Below are 9,259 nucleotides of genomic sequence, written 5' to 3'. Positions count from 1 at the left end.
TTTGACCATTTTTGTCGAAATCAGAAAAACATATATATGGGAGCTATATCTAAATCAGAACCGATTTCAACCAAATTTAGCACGCATAGCTATAATGCTGATTCTACTCCCTGTGCAAAATTTCAACTAAATCGGAACAAAAAATTGGCCTCTGTGGTCGTATGAGTGTAAATCGGGCGAAAGCTATATATGGGAGCTATATCTAAATCTGCACCGATTTCAACCAAATTTGGCACGAATAGCAACAATGCTAATTCTACTCCCTGTGCAAAATTTCAATTAAATCGGAATAAAAGATTGGCCACTGTGGTCAATGAGTGTAAATCGGGCGAATGATATATATATGTGAGCTATATATAAATCTGAACGGATTTCAATAAAATTTAGCATACTTGACTACACTACTAATTGTACTCCTAGTACAAAATTTCAACCAAATTAGGGTAAAACTCTAGCTTCTGGGACCGTGTTAGTCCATATCGGGCGAAAGATATATATGGGAGCTATATCTAAATCTTAACCGATTTCAATAAAATTTGGCACACTTGACTATAGTACTAATTGTTCTTCTTGTGCAAAATTTGAAGCAAATTAGGGTAAAACTCTGGCTTCTGGGGCCGTATAAGTCCATATCAGGCGAAATATATATATATATATATATATATATATATATATATATATATATATATATATATAATATATATATATATATATATATATATATATATATATATATATATATATATATATATATATATATATATATATATATATATATAATATATATATATATATATATATATATATATATATATATATATATTTTTTTTTTTCCACTAGTTTTATATTTAATACAAATTGATATTAATTTTATATTTGGAACAAATGGCTTTGAAGTGGGACAGTCAGCAAACATTTTTAAAGTGTTTGAATAAAACATATCAGACTATATTTCTGATACATTAATTTCATTATTTATGTATTGATTGGTTTAGATTAATTTAAATTATGTAAATTTTGACACAATGGTATCTATAGAAAAGATTTATGGACAACTATTGAGGTTTGTGTCTTCAGTCTTTTGTTTGTACATTCGACGCTTCATCTGTCTGGGTGTACTTGCAGTAACCTAATGAACTTTTTTTTTGCTTCCACACAAAAACACAACAACAATACTTTATTTAGATTCATCTATGTTTATTGCAGCTCTTTTCTAAGCTAACGAAACCAGTATAATAATAAAATACTATCAAATGTATTGAGGTGTCTATTGTGCATATTGTATAACCCCCAAAAGTTAATCTAGAGCATAAGCATAAAAGTTGAATGAACTATAATGAAATCTCAGACAATCTCCACTTAATGCGGCATTCAAATCGGTTTAATTTTGCAAATGCAATTGATGTTGACCAACTAAGCATTTTTGTGCATTAAGATAAGCGATTTTGGTTTGATTTGATTTTTTTTATATAAAATTAAAAAGAAATACGATAATGCAAATGAACCGAACAAATTAAATTTTGACACCCTTTCATGTACAAAAAAAAAACACTTGCGTACAAAAAATTTTAGAAATAAATTTCCATCGTTTGGATTTTCTAATTCTATTCTAATATTAAAAATTAATTTCATTGGAATAAAAATTTATTAAAAATTCACATCTTATGCGTTTAACTCAATTGCCGTGAGACCCACAATAAAAAATGATGGTGTATGGTCGTCGAAAACTGAGTTTCATCCTGGACCAAATTTAAGCAGTATTAATATGTTAACATTTTTCCTACAATATGAATACTAGTATCAAAATGAAAACAATTCCTGTCAACAAGTGTAATTCATTTCATCGAAGCACGGCTTATTTAAAATTGCTTAAAATAATTGATTATGAGAAGAGATAAATCAAAAGTCCCAAAACAGGTTCTTCAATTGTTTTCAAAATATTAGTGAGATGACTTGTTTATGTTTGAAAGGTTTTAATTTTATTGTACCTGACTGTTACGTGATATGTAACATGTAGCCAATATAAGGCCACAAGATAAACCATCATATCGTTCATTGATAAGTCATCGAACATACAATAATGGCAATAGAAAGGTTTGAACATTTGTTAACATTTATAATCGATATTTACTTCAAGTATACATTGGATTTATTAAAAACTATGCACTCTTTGTCAAGTGACGATCAGTTCCAAAATTAACTGTATATCATTATTTTCGAGAGCTCTTCGGGCGATACATTTATTTTTAATTAGACATGTCGACTCTTTACAAATTATCGATTTTTATTAGCATACACTGAAAACAATATTGTCATGAGGCCAAAGATTTCTTGTCCTTTAAATACGAATGCGTTTTTTGCATAGCATAGAATACGCATTTCTCTGATACAAAGTTTGTTTCCTTGGCCAAAAGTCGATAAAGTTTTCAATGAATTCATTTTGTCCTCATAGTTTTTGAGTATTGCGAAATGAAAGAAAATGTCTACATATTCCCAGCAAAAAAATTTGGAAGTTCTTCTACATGCACAACTTTCAAAGCGCTTCCAAAAAAAAAAAAAATGCTAAGTCCATTCTAGAAAAATTGCGAATATTTTAAAATATTTGAAGTCAAACATTTCAAAAATTGTAGGAATGCATTAAAAATCATAAATTTTTATAATTATCACAATATTTGGCAAAATATCACAATATTTTTTAATTCACATCCAAGACACTGAATTCGGATCACACTATTAGAAGTGATGCAAATTCACGGCTGTTGAAATGGTGGACATCCGTCATATGACAAGCCCATCCCAGCAAAAAAATTTGGAAGTTCTTCTAAAGCAGAGCTTCCCAAATGGGGGCGCGCCCTCCTAGGGGTGCACCACGAGATTTCAGGGGGGGGCACAGCGTAATTTTTGGCTGAGCAGGTTTTGTATCATTAAATTTGTTCACAGAAAAAAATGTCCGTACTTAAACTAACGCTAAATTTAACTTATTTTATTGACAAAAAAAAAAATTATTTACTTGTAGTTAAATTGTATTATTTTTATCGAAATTTCTACAGCTTAATGAAATCTTACTTTTTTTTAAGTATGTCTCAAATTTTCATGAACTAAACATGAGTATAAAGTTCAATAACCGTACACTTTAGTTCAATATGAACTAAAACAAATTAACATTTTCGTAAGATTTCCAAAAATAGTAAGAATGAACTACTACTCGTATATGGTTAAAATGGTCATGATTTGGCGCCAATGATTTTCTTCTTTACTTTTTGTTCATTTTTTCTTCTATGATTGATGTAATTTCGTGAACTGCAGTTAAAAAGTACAACGCGAAGCAAATTGGGTTGGGAAGCTCTGTTCTAAAGGCACAACTTTAAAAGCACTTCCAAAATGTTATCCCGAAGATGTTCTTTATTTTAACTGTACAGGAAGTTCATTTGAGCCAATTTTTTATAACTCGCTTTTTCATATTTTTAATGGAAAATTTAAATTTTTTTGGTTTCAAATAGGTTAAAAATAGATTAAGATTTAATAAAAAGGTAAAAATTATTAAAATTTTGCCGCAAAAATGCGATTCTAGAAAAATTGCGAATTTTTGAAAATATTTGATGTCAAACGTTCCACACTAGCGTAAGAATGCATTAAAACTTATTAAAAATTTTAAAAATTAGTTATTTGTCAAAATTTTTGCTTTTTTTGCATATATTTATAAATATATTTTTTCCATTAAAAATCAACATAAAATTCAAAATTATCGTAATATCGGAAATGTAAAAGTCTACCATGTTTAAATCTTGATGGGAATGATTTTTGTTATTTTTACACCCTCCACCACAGGATGGGGGTATATTAACTTTGTCATTCCGTTTGTAACACTTCCGAACGAAACAAGCTATCGACTTGAAACTTGGCACAAGTAGTTGTTATTGATGTAGGTCGGATGGTAGCAAATGGGCCATATCGGTCCACTTTTACGTATAGCCCCCATATGAACCGACGCTCAGATTTGACTTACGGAGCCTCTTGGAGGAGAAAAATTCATCCGATCCGGTTGAAATATGGTACATGGTTGGTTGGTATATGGTCTCTCACAATCATGCAAAAATTGGTCCAAATCGGTCCACAAATATATATAGCCCCCATATAAACCGATCCCCAAATTTGGCTCGCCGATCCTCTAAGAGAAGCAATTTTATCCGGCTGAAATTTTGTACATGATGTTGGTATATGGTCTCTAACAACCATGCAAAAATTGGTCCCCATCGGTCAAAAATTATATATAGCCCCTATATAAACCGTCCTCCCGATTTGGCTTGTGGAGCCTCTAAGAGAAGCAAATTTCATCCGATCCGGTTGAAATTTGGTACATGGTGTTGGTATATGGTCTCTAACAACCATGCAAAAATTGGTCCACATCGGTTCATAATTATATATAACCCCCATATAAACCGATCCCCCGATTTGGCTTGCGGAGCCTCTAAGAGAAGCAAAGTCCATGCGATTCGGCTGAAATTTGTTACATGGTGTTGGTATATCCCCCGATTTGGCTTGTGGAGCCTCTAAGAGAAGCAAAGTCCATGCGATTCGGCTGAAATTTGTTACATGGTGTTGGTATATGGTCTCTAATAACTTTGCATAAATTGGTCCATATCGGTCCATAATTATATATAGCCCCCATATAAACCGATCATCAGATTTGAAAACGGCCTACTTTCATACTTTCTAAGACCTGTCCGAAAAGACTCCATCGGCAATGGAAAAAATCGATAGGGGATCTCGGGATGCGCTTTAAAAAAATAATTGTGGACTTGTCCAAAAGGACTGCATCGGAAGTGAAAAACAAGTATATACGGCCGTAAGTTCGGCCAGGCCGAAGCATATGTACCCTCCATCCACAATCGAATTACTTAAGTTGCGGTAACGCTTGCCGATGGCAAGGTATCTTAAAACCTCCTAACACCATCTTCTAAATTGTATGTAAGTCCATACGTGGTATATATTAAATCAAAAAAGATCGATCCAATACGTATATAATTCAGTTTGACAAAGTAGACATAAAATTTTGACAAAATTTTCTACAGAAATAAAATTTTAACAAAATTTTCTATAGAAATAAAATTTTCACAAAATTTTCTGTAGAAATAAAAATTTTGACAAAATTTTCTATAGAAAGAAAATTTTGACAAAAATTTCTACAGAAATAAAATTTTAACAAAATTTTCTATAGAAATAAACTTTTGACAAAATTTTCTATAGAAATAAAATCTTGGTAGATTATTTTTGGCTCGAGTGGCAACCATGATTATGAACCGAATAAAATTTGAACAAAATTTTCTATAGAAATAAAATTTTGACAAAATTTTCTATAGAAATAAAATTTTGACAATGATGAAAATTTTATTATGAACCGAATAAAATTTTAACAAAATTTTCTGTAGAAATAAAATTTTGACAAAATTTTCTATATAAATAAAATTTTGACAAAATTTTCTATAGAAATAAAATTTTGACAAAATTTTCTATAGAAATAAAATTTCTATAGAAATAAAATGTTGGTAGATTATTTTTGGTTCTAATGGCAACCATGATTATGAACCGATATGGACCAATTTTTGTGTGATTGGACCAATTTTGGTATGGTTGTTAGCAACCATATACTAACACCACGTTCCTAATTTGAACCGGATCGGATGAATTTTGCTCCTCCAAGAGGCTCCGGAGAATGTTTTATATGGGGGCTATATATAATTATGGACCGATATGGACCAATTCTGGCACGGTTGTTAAAGGTCATATACTAACACCATGTTCCAAATTACAACCGGATTGGATGAAATTTGCCTCTCTTGGACACTTCGCAAGCCAAATCTGGGGATCGGTTTATATGGGGCTATATATAATTATGAACCGATATGGACCAATTTTTGCATGGTTGTTAGAGACCATATACCAATATCATGTACCAAATTTCAGGCGGATCGGATGAAATTTGCTTCTCTTTGAGGCTCCGCAACCAAAATCTGGGGATCGGTTTATATGGGCGCTATATATAATTATGGACCGATGTGGATCAATTTTTGCACGGTTGTTATAGACCATATACCAATACCATGTACCAAATTTCAGCCGGATCGATTGCAATTTGCTCCTCTTTGAGGCTTCGCAAGCCAAATCTGGAGATCGGTTTATATGGGGTCTATATATAATTATGGACCGATGTGGACCAATTTTTGCATGGTTGTTAGAGACCATATACCAACATCATGTACCAAATTTCAGCCGGATCGGATGAAATTTGCTTCTCTTTGAGGCTCCTCAAGCCAAATCTGGGGATCGGTTTATATGGGGGCTATATATAATTATGGACCGATGTGGACCAATTTTTGCATGATTGTTGGAGACCATATACCAACACCATGTATCAAATTTCAGCCGGATCGGATGAAATTTTCTTCTCGTAGAGGCTCCACCAGCCAAATCTGGTGATCGGTTTATATGGGGGCTATATATAATTAAGGACCGATATGGACCAATTTTTGCATGGTTGTTAGAGACCATATACCAACATCATGTACCAAATTTCAGCCGGATCGGATGAAATTTTCTTCTCTTTGAGGCTCCGAAAGCCAAATCTGGGGATCGGTTTATATGGGGGCTATATATAATTATGGACCGATGTGAACCAATTTTTGCAGGTTGTTAGAGACCATATACCAACACCATGTACCAAATTTCAGCCAGATCGGATGAAATTTGCTTCTCTGTTAGGCTCCGCAAGCCAAATCTGGGGATCGGTTTATATGGGGGCTATATATAATTATTGACCGATGTGGACCAATTTTTGCATGGTTGTTAGAGACCATATACCAACACCATATACCAAATTTCAGCCGGATCGGATGAAATATGCTTCTGTTAGAGGCTCCACAAGCCAAATCTGGGGATCGGTTTATATGGGGGCTATATATAATTATGGACCGATGTGGACCAATTTTTGCATGGTTGTTAGAGATCATATACCAACATCATATACCAAATTTCAGCCGGATCGGATGAAATATGCTTCTTTTAGAGGCTCCACAAGCCAAATCTGAGGGTCCCTTTATATGGGGGCTATACGTAAAAGTGGACCGATATGGCCCATTTTCAATACCATCCGATCTACATCGATAACAACTACTTTTGCCAAGTTTCAAGTCGATAGCTTGTTTCGTTCGGAAGTTAGCGTGATTTCAACAGACGGACGGACGGACGGACGGACGGACATGCTTAGATCGACTCAGAATTTCACCACGACCCAGAATATATATACTTTATGGGGTCTCAGAGCAATATTTCGATGTGTTACAAACGGAATGACAAAGTTAATATACCCCCATCCTATGATGGAGGGTATAAAAATTGATGGGAGATTCCGGGATGCGCTTTAAAAGAAATGTTTGTGGAACAACTTCCATTTTTTTGCTGAGTGGTTTATTATAACCCTGCATGTTCCGATATTCGGAATCGCAAATGGCAAGAATTTAGTTTTCTTAGAAAGGAAAAATTGAAATACTATGGAACTTAAATTCAATTTTTATTTGAACTTCTTATCAAAGAAATCTATGTTGCCAAAATTTAAATTTGTGTATTTTAGGGTTAATCTTATCGCTAAACGAAAATTTTGCGATTTGCGATTTCGAATATCGGAACATATCCCAATATTTATTTGAGCTTATTGGACAAGAAGAAGGAATTGATACTATTAAGTTACTGAAAAGACAGTGCCAGATACCAATCTCGCAAGCATGACTATACATACACAGAAAACACTGAAGCAAAATAAAAATCAATTATTGGCATAATTGAATGAAAAAATTATATCAAATACGATTTTTATTAAGTCAAACATGAAAATAATTGTTTGAATGAAAAACTGGAAAAAATATCAAAATTCACTGGTAATTGAATTCACAACACATCAATTACTATGTTCAATTGGACCAAGTATAAAAGTTATTGATTTAAGTATAATGCGTAATTGCCTGATAAAACTGTTTATGACGTTGCTACGTAACGAAAAATAAATTAATACAAACAATAAAATGTCATTTATTGTTATTATTAAGAATCTTCTTAAGAACATGGTCGAATTTACCCGCAAATAAACCGTGGTATCGGTACCGCGATTCGAAATGTTAACATTTACAACATTTTTGGCGCACCATATTGTATTTTTATCGCAGGTAAGTACCTTTATCTAAATACCAGTTTTTTTTTGATCAAGCGCGTTTTTTGGAAACTACACTGAAAGAATTCTCTTCGTAAAAATGAACATTTTCATTGTGAGTCTAACCTGTGACGTGTTGGTAGAATTCTTTCTCTCTCTCTCTCTCAAGCACATTCACGAAATACACATGTACGTTCACGCAAACAGAACTTTTAAAGACGACTAACGGTTCACAACAATTTTTTGACTCACGAGAATTCTCGTGACTTCGATTATTAGTCGGGATCACGACGAAAGTATCACAGCACAAACTTTTGACTATGGAAAGTTAATTTAACATATTTAGTACATATCTCTATGTTCGTAAAATTTTTAAAATTCGCCGAAAACTTTAATAAAATATGTAAATGATTTTTTTCGTTGTATAAACTTACACACATCCTGAATTGGGTTGTTTAAAAACTTGCGAATAAGCTTTGGAATATATATACAATTACATTCTTTCTATTTTGTTTTTACAATTAGGTCGTGTACACGTCAATTTGCCCTATTAATGTGGCCTAGTGGAAAATATGTGGCCTAGAGGAAAATGTGTTTACTTCGAAAACGGGGATTTCGAGGATTTCTTCCCAGCAACAGAAGGTAAAATCATGTAAAACTTTGAAATATTTTCGAAACTTTGAAATGAATAGATGTTTGTATTACAGAAGAGCAGGATGCCTAAACAAATCGCATATAAATGAGGAAGATTTGGGAAATTCCAGCAGGTGGTACAGATAATTCAAAAACTTTGTGAGTTAGCCTGTTAAATACGTCATTTATAATGAATATTCTGTATTTTTCTACCAAACATGTACTTCGCTGTATTTTCAATTATACATATTTTCAGAATTTCTTTTTTATAATAAAATGCATAACATTTTTTTCAGAGTGTATTTGTATAATTTTCTTAAATTAATATAGATTATATAGTACAAAGATTTTATTGATTAACATCGTAATAAAAACAATTACGATAGTAATTATATAGGTTACAAAATTCTATAAACATTGTACTCA

The 9,259-nt window shown here is 32.4% G+C and overlaps 1 long non-coding RNA gene across 1 annotated transcript; it reads left to right on the top strand.

Annotated features, from left to right (window-relative positions):
• The first annotated feature begins 7,928 nt into the window (after nt 1-7,928).
• Nucleotides 7,929-9,056, top strand: LOC142231754 (uncharacterized). Its single transcript, XR_012720897.1, has 3 exons — nt 7,929-8,216; nt 8,726-8,842; nt 8,908-9,056. It is a non-coding gene; the product is annotated as an uncharacterized LOC142231754 (long non-coding RNA).
• The last annotated feature ends 203 nt before the right edge of the window (nt 9,057-9,259 follow it).

This window comes from Haematobia irritans, chromosome 3 (genome assembly GCF_050003625.1).
Source record: "Haematobia irritans isolate KBUSLIRL chromosome 3, ASM5000362v1, whole genome shotgun sequence".
NCBI classification, from domain to species: Eukaryota; Metazoa; Arthropoda; class Insecta; order Diptera; family Muscidae; genus Haematobia; species Haematobia irritans.
The sequence above is the reverse complement of the archived record's forward strand: the minus strand, read 5'-3'. Positions and strand labels throughout refer to the sequence as shown.